The sequence below is a fragment of the Mandrillus leucophaeus genome, unplaced genomic scaffold (genome assembly GCF_000951045.1).
Source record: "Mandrillus leucophaeus isolate KB7577 unplaced genomic scaffold, Mleu.le_1.0 Scaffold359, whole genome shotgun sequence".
Classification (NCBI taxonomy): Eukaryota; Metazoa; Chordata; class Mammalia; order Primates; family Cercopithecidae; genus Mandrillus; species Mandrillus leucophaeus.
The window spans coordinates 1,537,940-1,548,477 of NW_012103798.1; the positions used below are offsets into that span (position 1 = coordinate 1,537,940).

The 10,538-nt window shown below is 42.7% G+C and overlaps 2 protein-coding genes across 4 annotated transcripts in view; one reads left to right on the forward strand and one right to left on the reverse strand.

Moving 5' to 3' along the window:
• ARID4A (AT rich interactive domain 4A (RBP1-like)) overlaps positions 1 to 809 on the reverse strand; it is a 74,581-nt gene extending 73,772 nt beyond the window's left edge. For all 3 annotated transcript variants that reach the window (XM_011989583.1, XM_011989582.1, XM_011989581.1), the window contains exon 1: positions 494 to 809. The gene's annotated coding sequence lies outside the window, so the exon portion shown is untranslated. The remainder of the gene's footprint in view (positions 1 to 493) is intronic.
• Positions 810 to 1,054: 245 nt separating this feature from the next.
• LOC105546400 (chromosome unknown open reading frame, human C14orf37) overlaps positions 1,055 to 10,538 on the forward strand; it is a 339,900-nt gene continuing 330,416 nt past the window's right edge. The window contains exons 1-2 of the mRNA XM_011989586.1: positions 1,055 to 1,239; positions 7,836 to 7,906. The gene's annotated coding sequence lies outside the window, so the exon portion shown is untranslated. The remainder of the gene's footprint in view (positions 1,240 to 7,835; positions 7,907 to 10,538) is intronic.

The following is a 10,538-nucleotide window of genomic DNA, read 5'->3' on the forward strand; positions in this document are numbered from 1 at the left end:
CTGAGGGGAGGAGGAGGGGAGGTGGCCCGGACAGGGTGTGGGAGGGGAGGGGAGCCGCACCGCAGCAGCCGCTGCCTCCTCCCAGCGCCCGCCTCAACTTTTTGTACAGCCCAGAGAGGTATCAGCTCGCAGCCCCTCGAGTCCTGCCACGGACTCCGCAGAGGTGGACGCGCCGCGGAGTTGGGGAACGGCTCCCCCAAGCAGCCCGCTCCTCACGGCGCGGAAGCAAACTTAGCGGCGCGGCCAGCCCCACAGCCATTTTCCCGGGAACCCGGGGAAGCGGACGAGGCGGCTGCAGCTGCGGCGGCGGTTCCTGCAGTTGCTGCCGCTGCTCCATGGCTGGCCCCTTCTCTTGCGCTCGCCGCGCCACTTGCCTAGCATCCCTCTCCCCACCTCCAAAGCTTCCAACTGCACCGGGACCCCGGGCAGCAGCAGCTGCTGCCACTGCCGCTTCGTCCATTCAGTATCCCCCGATTCCCCTCTCCCCGCCTACCAACTGCGGGTGAAGTGCGCACTGTCAGCTCCAGAGTCCTCCTCCCCTCTGACCTCCGTGGGCCCCCGTCCGGGCAGCACCACTCCCAACCGCGGCTGCAGTTCCTGCGCCCGGTTCCCCACTCGCCCCGATTTACTGCCACAATCCACCAAATAACAAGCTGTTGAGCAGACTCGCTTCTACACGAACTCCTATTGGCTGTTCATGACGCCGAAGAGCTTCGGATAGGACCTCGCTACCTGCCGTCCTCATTGGATGTAGCTCTGAAACTTCATGGATTGGTGCGAAAAACAGCAGGTAGGACATCTTCCACTTATGATTGGCTTTTTCCGAAGACCAACGTTATTGGACAGTTGGTTATTGAGTAAGCAAGTCTTGAGAAATGATTGGTAGAGACGACTCCGGATGTGCTTGACTGGGCACTGATTGGTGAATTGAGGGGTCAGGAAGAGCAGTTCGGCACGAGGATTGGCGGCGGAGTGTCCCATGGAAACGGAACCCAGAATTGCAGCCAGGGGCTTGCACGGGGGCGGGGCAGGGTCTTTCCAAGGCGCCTGCGCTAAACCAGGTTCTCGGCGCCATTTTGTCTCGGCAGCGGTCGCCGTAGCTCCATCGCATTTTATGTTTCTGGCAAGAAGGGAACGGAGTTTTCATCAGGTAGATTGGTTTTTGTGCGTCCGTCCTCCACCGTTTCCTCCAGGACAGCACCTAGTCTTGGCCGGAGGAGTCTCAGAGCTGTGAGAAAGGTCAGTTGGAGGCTATGGTTGTCCGATTGACTGGGGGGGATGGCGCAGCCCTAGCGGCACCGGCACCGGAAGTGAAGGGGCCGCAGGAAGCCATGGTAAAAGTTCTCCCTGCGGCGGGGTGGGGAGAAGGGGCGGGATGAATGGGGGCGAGGCTTCCTCTCCCGCCGGGAGAAAGAGGTGGAGGAGAGGCAAACGTCTTTCTTGGCGGTGCTTTTTTGGGCTTTCGAGAATGTGAGAGATTTTCTGAATTCTGCCCCTCTCTGAGCAGTCTTTCCTGTCTTTGGAAGTGCACTTTGGATACTTGCCATATTCTCCACCTGATTGGCACAAACTATGGGAGTCTCCTTAGTTAAGACAGGTCAGAAGTGATTCTTAGAAACATTCTGCATGGGTAGAGGTTTCCGCGTGCTCCTCACGCGAAAAAGCTATGAGGAAACTGGAGAAAGCGCTGGCTTTTTGGATGCTGAGGAATTTACTTGCCAGCACAGACGGTGCTTCTGTGACCTTAGACAAGCGTCTGTGTCACACTGCGCGAGGCTTATACTGCTTTTTGAAAGGAAAGATTGGTTGTGCAGGGACTGAAAACATCTTAAAAGGACGTCCCCGATAAGATAGACGTTGGTCTTGTTCTGTTAACATTTTGTATTCTGTTAAACGAAACATATTTTTAAATAGTGGAATTGGAGTATAAATTGGCTAGTTGTTTTATAGAATGGAGTAATTTTTTAAATGGGACATATCGTCAGTAATCCACGTGGACTAAGATTTCTCAGTAAGAAAACAACTAAGCAGAATCAGTTTTTTATTCGTAACAGTGATTTTGCTCAAAAGTGTTCATAAAAAAGTGAAAGGCATGTTGGCATTTCTAGTGAGTGACCTAGTCATACTGGATAGATCCCAATAGTTACCCTCAGTACCTCTGTTTTAAACCCTGCTGCTGTATTGGTGGGGCCCAAGACTAGAAAATGATTGTGTGACTTAACAGTGACTGGGTTTTTTGGCAGTCGTGCTGAAAAAAACCAGAACATCTCGGTGATTACTGAGGTGAGTCATAATGTCTAAAAATCCTTAGAATTGCGGGGGACCACCTAGAAAAACTGTATGTGGATTAGTAAAGGAATACTAGAATGGAAAAAAGGGTAGTTGAAAGATGTTTTATTTGGTCAGATTCAAATGAGTCTGTAATTAGCTCCCTGGTGTAATATTTTAGAATGAAATCGCAAAATTAGGACATCCTTATGGACTTGTTTACCCATTTTCGTGGTTCTTATTTCTGGACTTTGAAGTACCTAATGTTTTTATCATGAAACATTATGCGTATTTTTGAGATTCCCCCCCCGCCTATTTAAAAATTTCTTATATAGAAAAGATCTTGTGAATAGGAGTGTTTAGGAGTGAAGCAGGTTTTTTGGTTTTGTTTTGTTTTTGAGACACAGTCTCTCTGTCATCCAGGCTGGAGTGCAGTGGCGCGATCTCGTAGGAGTGAAGTTTTTTAAAAGAGCTTATAAAACAATGTATTACTGAACTTTTTAGAGGGTAAGAATCTATAATTCCACTATCAAAGTCTAAACTGTTATTTTGGAATCCAAATAATGCATGGACATTTGGAAATTACTAAAAAGCCCAAAGAAGAATACAAAAATCTCTTCCCTCCACCAAAAGGTAGTTACGGTTTTTACTATAGTTAAATATTATACAAAAGGGTTTGTCTTTTTTGTGTTGTTTTACAAAATATTCTAGTTTTGTTCATGTTCTTACCATTATTTTTCTTTATCGAAAACATCGGGAACATTGGAAATATTTTATCGTAAAGCATCTTTTATGTCTTCGTAGTGTGTTGTGGGATAAATACACCGTAATTTATGTAACTTGTTTACGTGTATATAATGGCAGTAATATGTCAACGAATATCCTTGTACATGTTTTGCAAAATATTGTCTTAGAAAGTCGTTGCAAAAGTAATCGTGGTTTTTGCATTATTGGAATTTGCCATTTGATTTTGGACTACATTGTTAAATAAATGTGGTTATGTTATATATCATTTTAATGGGCATTTCTTGCTTTGTTTTTTTGGTAATGACTTACTACTTGCTGTTCATTTTATTTTATTTTATTTTATTTTAGGGACAGTTGCGCTCTGTCACCAGGCTGGAGTCAGTGGCGCAATCTCGGCTCACTGCAACCTTCTCCTCCCGGGTTCAAGCGATTCTCCTGCCTCAGCCTCCTGAGTAGTTGAGACTGCAGGCACGTGCCACCACACCGGCTAATTTTTTGTATTTTTAGTAGAGAAGGGGCTTCACCATGTTAGCCACGATAGTGTCGATCTCTTGACCTCATGGTCTGCCCGCCTCAGCCTCCTAGAGTGCTGGGATTACAGGTGTGAGCCACGTGCCCAGCCTTCATGTTTATTTTAGATTATGAAAATGATGTTAGACAAAAAAACAAATTGGAGCAGTTTTCTTATTTGAGTTAAAAATGGGTTGTAAAACAACAGGAAACACCGTATCAGCAATGCATATGGCTCAGGAACTGTTGACGTACAGTGCAGTGATGGTTCGAGGTTGGTTGGTTGGTTGGTTGGTTTTGAGATGGAGTCTTGCTCTTTCAGGCTGGAGTGCAGTGGCATGATCTTGGCTCACTGCAACCTCCACCTCCTGGGTTCAAGCCGTTCTCCTGCCTCAGGCTCCCTAATCGCTGGGATTACAAGTCCGCGCCACCATGCCCAGCTGATTTTTGTATTTTTAGTAGAGACGGGGGTTTCACCATCTTGGCCAGGCTGGTCTCGAACCCCTGACCTCGTGATCCACCTGCCTTGGCCTTCCAAAGTGCTGGGATTACAGGCTTGAGCCACTGTGCCCGGCCGGTTCAAGAAAGTTTGCAAAGGGGAGGAGAGTCTTGAAAATTAGGAGCATAGTGACTGGTCGCCAGAAGTTAATAACTACCAGTTGAGAGCAATCAGCGAAGCTGATCCTCTTACAACTACTTGAGATGTTGCCATAAATAACTCTATGTGGACCATTCTACAGTCCTTCGGCATTTGAAGTAAATTGAAAAAGCTCGATAAGTGGGTGCCTCATGAACTGACTGAAAAAAAAATCATTGTTTTGAAGTGTCGTTTTCCCTTATGTTACACAACAACAAACCATTTCTTAGTCAGATGTTGATGTGCGAGAAAAAGTGGATTTTATATGACAACCGGTGATGGCCAGCTCAGTGGATGGACTGAGAAGATGCTCCAAAGCCAGTCTTGCACCAAAAAAAAGGTCATGGTCACTGTTCTGTGGTCTGCTGCTGGTCTGATCCACTATAGCATTCTGAATCCCGGGGAAACCATTACATCTGAGAAGTATGCTCAGCAAATCGATGAGATGCACCCAAAACTGCAATGCTTGCAGTCAGCATTGGTCAACAGAAAGAGGCCCAATTCTTCACAATGCCCTTCCGCATGTTGCACAACCAGTGCTTCAAAAGTTGAACAAATCGGACTGTGACATTTTGCCTCATCCACCATATTCACCTGACCTCTCTCCAGCTACCACTTCTTCAAGCATTGCCACACCTTTTTTTTTTTTTTTTTTTTGAGACGGAGTCTCGCTCTGTCGCCCAGGCTGGAGTGCAGTGGCCGGATCTCAGCTCACTGCAAGCTCCGCCTCCCGGGTTTACGCCATTCTCCTTTCTCAGCCTCCCGAGTAGCTGGGACTACAGGCGCCCACCACCTTGCCCGGCTAGTTTTTTGTATTTTTTAGTAGAGACGGGGTTTCACCGTGTTAGCCAGGATGGTCTCGATCTCCTGACCTCGTGATCCGCCCGTCTCGGCCTCCCAAAGTGCTGGGATTACAGGCTTGAGCCACCGCGCCCGGCCGCATTGCCACACCTTTTTGCAGGGAAAACAGTTCCACAACTAGCAGGATGCAGAAAACGCTTTCCAAGAGTTCGTCAAATCCTAAAGCATGGAATTCTACACCACAGGAATAAACAAACTTAAAAGTGTGTTGGTTATAATGGTTTCTATTTTGATTAATAAAGATGTGTGTGAGCCTATTTATAATGATTTAAAATTCACAGTCTGAAACCGCAATTATTTTTGCCTGAACGTAAATGCTGAATTTTAGATGCTGAAATTTCTGGGCATCTAAATCTTCTTTCACATCCGTGATTATTTTTGGAATAAACTCCCAGAGGTGGAAATACGAAGCTGAAGGTCTGGTGTGGTGATGAAGCCTGTAATCCCAGCACTTTGGGAGACTGAGGTGGGCAGATGACTTGAGCCCAGGAGTTTGGGACAACATGGTGAAACCTCATCTCTACAGACAGTGCAAGAAACCAGCCAGCATGGTGGCATGCACCTGTGTTCACCGTTAACCGAGAGGCTGAGGTGGGATGATCACCTGAGTCCAAGAAATCAAGGCTCCAGTGAACCATGATTGTGCCACTGAACTCCAGCCTGGGTGATGGTGAGACTTCGTCTCAAATACATATGTGTGTATATATGTGTGTGTTTGTATGTATATATGTATTACATGTATATTTATATGAAGGGGTTATGTATTTAAGGCTAGGGATGCTTGTATAGTCCATCAGAAAGCTTTTCTTCTTACTGCACTTACATTTATTATCCTTTTTGTTCCTGCCTCCCCTCCCCTCTCCTCAAAATTTCTGGTTTTTCTTCAGCTTTATTTCTGAACATTTTATCTTGGATCTCTCTTTGTTCAAGTAGAAATAATTGGCTGGACGTGGTGGCTCATGCATGTAATCCCAACATTTTGGGAGGCCGAGGCAGGCAGATCACCTGAGGTCAAGAGTTCAAGACCAGCCTGACCAACATGGAGAAACCCCATCTCTACTAAAAATACAAAGTTAGCCAGACGTGGTGATGCATGCCTGTAATCCCAGCTAATTGGGAGGCTGAGGCAGGAGAATCCCTTGAACCTGGGAGATGGAGGTTGCGGTAAGCTGAGATCGTGGTATTGTACTCCAGCCTGGGCAACGAGCAAAACTCGGTCTCAAAAAATAATAATTGCAGTCCTTAAGTTACACATATCATAAAATATATGAGAATTTTTCTTGGACCCTAGGAGTGATATATTTTTTTTTACTTTAATTTTGTTTTTCACTTTAGGTGAGCATTTGTACAGTGAAACATTTTGTTACACAGAAGTGATGTTTAGGAATGCTAACAAATTATTTCCATGGTCTAGTTAGTTGAGTTTAACTACTTTCTGTTTCCCTGTAGTCTTCTCTAAAGTTTCCCCTTCTTGTGTGCGTTCTTACTCTCAGTGCTTTTGTAGCCGATAGGACCCTCTGTACATGTGCCTCACCACACTTACTTTGCCTTTGTTTGACTCTTCCCAAATTTGAAACTCTATTTCCAGAAAGTAGCAACTGTTTTATTTAATCACTGTTATGTTCCCTCACCTGATAGGTGCTCTGTCATAGATATTTTTTCTAAATCTGTATGCACTTTTGTATGCAAAATGTGAAATAAGCCAACTTAACATCTTTTGTTTTCTTGGGATTTTTTCTCCTACTTCTTTTTGTTGTTTGGTTTTGTTTTGTTTTTGAGACAGGATCTTATTCTGTCACCCAGGCTGGAATGCAATGGCACGATCATAGCTCATTACAGCCTCAAACTCATAGGCTCAAGGGATCCTCCTAGTTTGGCCTCTTGAGTAGCTGGAACTACAGGTGTGTGCCATCAGGCCCGGCTAAATTTTTTGTTTTTTCGGTAGAGATGGGGTTTTGTTAGTTGCCCAGACTTGTTTTTTCACCGTAACAATAATTCTTTCTTGAAAATTAATGTATCATAGATGCTGTCTTAACCTTTAAATTTTAAAATATTCCAAATACTTAGCTTTAATACCAAATTGATTTGTAATTGTTAATAAAATGTAGACTTAGAGGACCATTAAGAATGTATCATGCTCGCTTTGGCAGCTCACCTCCTAAAATTGGAACCATACAGAGATTAGCATGGTCTCAGTGCAAGGATGACATAAGAAGCATTCCATCTAAAAATTAAAAAAGCGAAGAATGTATCAGAGTATTAGTTTCTTCAAACTTCTTTTTATTCTCCAATCCCTTTTTAAGTATTTTGTAATATTTTAGTGGTAACTATGGACGAATATTAGTAATTAGGAGACAATGTCTTGGGTATAAATGAATGAAATTATGATGTAATTGTATTTTTGTAACCTATTAGTTAAATGAGCCTAAACTAACAGGAGTCATAATTATCAACTTTTTAATGTTCCTGTGACATAAAGCTATATTGAAGAATGTTTTATTTGTTAAGAGTTTGAAGAGAATACATAATTAGCTTCCCAATGTGGTATTTTAGACCGAAATCTCAAAGTTAGCACATCCTTATGGATTTGTCTGCCCATTCGTGTGGTTTCCAGTTTTAAGTTCTTGATAATTTTATCACAGAACCCCATGAACATGTGTGTAATTTTTTTTTTTTTAACCAATCTTACCAAGGAGAGTGTTTAGGAGGGAAGCAAATTTGTGTGTGTGATTTTTTTTTAATCAACACTCTGTATTCTGAATGTCCGAGATATAACATACTCAAAATTTTAAAAAAGTCTTTTGTTTTTTAGAATAAGGCTGATTTTATGGGAAAATTAAGCAAGGTGTTCCTTGAAAAACCTGAATCTGCGATCTGTTTGTGGTAAGTAATTTTACTTAGCTCCTCTTAGGTAATCAAGACCGGTCATGTTGCTCGTGTGTGTGTGCGCGTGTGTATCTGTGTATCTTTTGAAAAATGATAGCTGGGCACGGTGGCTAATGCCTGTAATCCCAGCACTTTGGGAGGCAGAGGCGGGCAGATCACCAAAGGTCAGGAATTTGAGACCACCCTGACCAACAAGGTGAAACCCCATCTATACTAAAAGTACAAAATCAGCTGGGCGTGGTAGCACATACATGTAACCCCAGCTACCCGGGAGGCTGAGGCAGGAGAATCACTTGAACTCGGGAGGTGGAGGTTGCAGTGAGCTTAGATCGCGCCACTGTACTGCATCCTGGGCAACAAGAGTGAGACTCTGTCTCAAAAGAAAAAAACGTAGAATTTGTTCAACTGTGCAGTTGTTTCTGTACATATATTGAGAAGTGGAAATGATTGCTGTGTTGAACGTAGCAGCTTTCCTAAAGATTTAGTTATTTTATGGAAAGTTACGTAATTTACTTTGTAACCAAAGCAGAATTTGCAATTTTTATATATTTTTTTGCTCTGTTCAATTTTTATTTATTTTTTGAGACGGGGTCTCGCTGTGTTGCCCAGGCTCGAGTGCAGTGGCATGATCTTGGCTCACCACAACCTCCGCCTCCTGGGTTCAAGCGATTCTCCTGCCTCAGCCTCCTGGATAGCTGGCACTACAGGTGCACACCACCATGCCCAGCTAATTTTTGTACTTTTGATAGAGACTGGTTTCACCACATTGGCTAGGCTGCTCTCGAACTCCTGAGCTTGTGATTCACCCACCTCGCCTCCCAAAGTGCTGGGATTACAGGGGTGAGCCACCACGCCCGGCACCCTGTTAGATTTATCTGCTGATTTTATGGCCACATGGAGTCATAGATAATGGTTCGTATAATTCAAACTGGAATGACAGCGTATTTTAGGATTCGGATTCAAGCAGATATGCGTTAGATAATGGCTTTCCTGCAAGGATCTGTGCTCCAGGGGCTTAAGATCAATAAAAGGGAGAATGTAATTACACATGTGGAAAGTTAATCTAAGTAGTTATTTCAAAAGATGTAAGCAATCTATATAACCTTAGGTATAGATTTAAATGGCACCTGATAATAGATTTGTCAAAGTTCTGTATACAGTCAGATCCAGTGGTTCTTTTAAAACAGACAAATTGCTTTAGAAAGCAGAGCAGAAAGAAATTTATAATGGTTATTAAAGGCTTTTCAAGGGTAGTGAGATATATGTAAAATTAGAAGTAAAGAAGGCATTCTATTTGGATGAAAGGTTGTGAGCAAGAATATAAGGAAATCTGTATTTGGGACAGAGGGTAAACCAGCTCAGAAAGTATGACTGGCTGAAGATTATGTAGGGAAAATTGTATGTGGCCAGCCTACCCATGTTTCTAGGGTTAGCTGCACATCAGAATCCAATGGGGTATTACAAGGTTCTAGAGGGTCTTGGAAGATTGGGTGGAAGCAGAAATTGACTATTATTTTTGTTTTGTCTTATTTCAAATTTTATAAATTATAATGGAACTAAACAAAATAAAATGCAGCCAGGCGTGGTGGCTCACACCTGTAATCCCAGCAATTTGGAAGGCCAAGGTGGGCAGATTGCTTGAGGCCAGGAGTTCGAGACTAGCCTGCCCAACATGGTGAAACCTCATTTCTACTAAAACTACAAAATTCAGCCTGGTGTGGTGGCACGTGACTGTAATCCTACCTACTCGGGCGGCTGAGGCAGGAGAACCTGGGAGGTGGAAGTTGCAGTGAGCCGAGATTGCACCACTGCACTCCAGCCTGTGCAACAGAGTGAGACTGTCTTAAAAGAAAAAAGAAATCACTTTTAATGCCACTCTAAGAGATTTTTAAAATTTCCTTCTTGCTTGTCTATATGTATTTTCTTTAGTCTTAGTTTTTGGTTTTCTTTGTTCCTTTAACGTTATAACAAGCATTCAGTGTAATGGACAGCCTCTATAATGACTTTAATGTCTGAAAATATTCCATCAAGCTTTTTTATCCTTTTCATTTTTCTATTGCATGACTATGTAGGTTTCATAGTCCTTCAGTGTTGTGCTTCAGTTACCTTCTTCATGCATAGAGTATTTTCTCTTTTGGACTGTTCTTTTAGTACATTTAAAAAGTTATTGTATGAACATTTTTATGACTCTTGAAACATTGCTGTGTTGTTCAAGCTGGTTATAATAATTTACACTATCACGCTCCCTGTGAGTTTAGCTAGTGACATTGAGTAATCTATAATTATCATTTTTACTAATTTAATATGTGCAAAATATATTGAGCTCTTTTTTTCTTTGTAGGGTTTTTGTTGTGAATTAGTGAAATGGGACCTTGTTCTGTGATTTTACTTACTGATTCTTTTACAGGTTGTCTATTCACAGTTCTAATTATGTATTAGAATCTAGATATTTTATTTCTTAATTGGTTGAGTTTATTATATAATAGTGGTAACTTGCACATATTTTTCCATGCACATTTCCCTTTTAATTTTAGTTACTTTTGCTGAGAGTTTTTGAATAGACACAGAAAGGCATGGCATAAACAAAATACAGTGTTGGAAAATTATTTAGAAACACTGCCCAATGTAA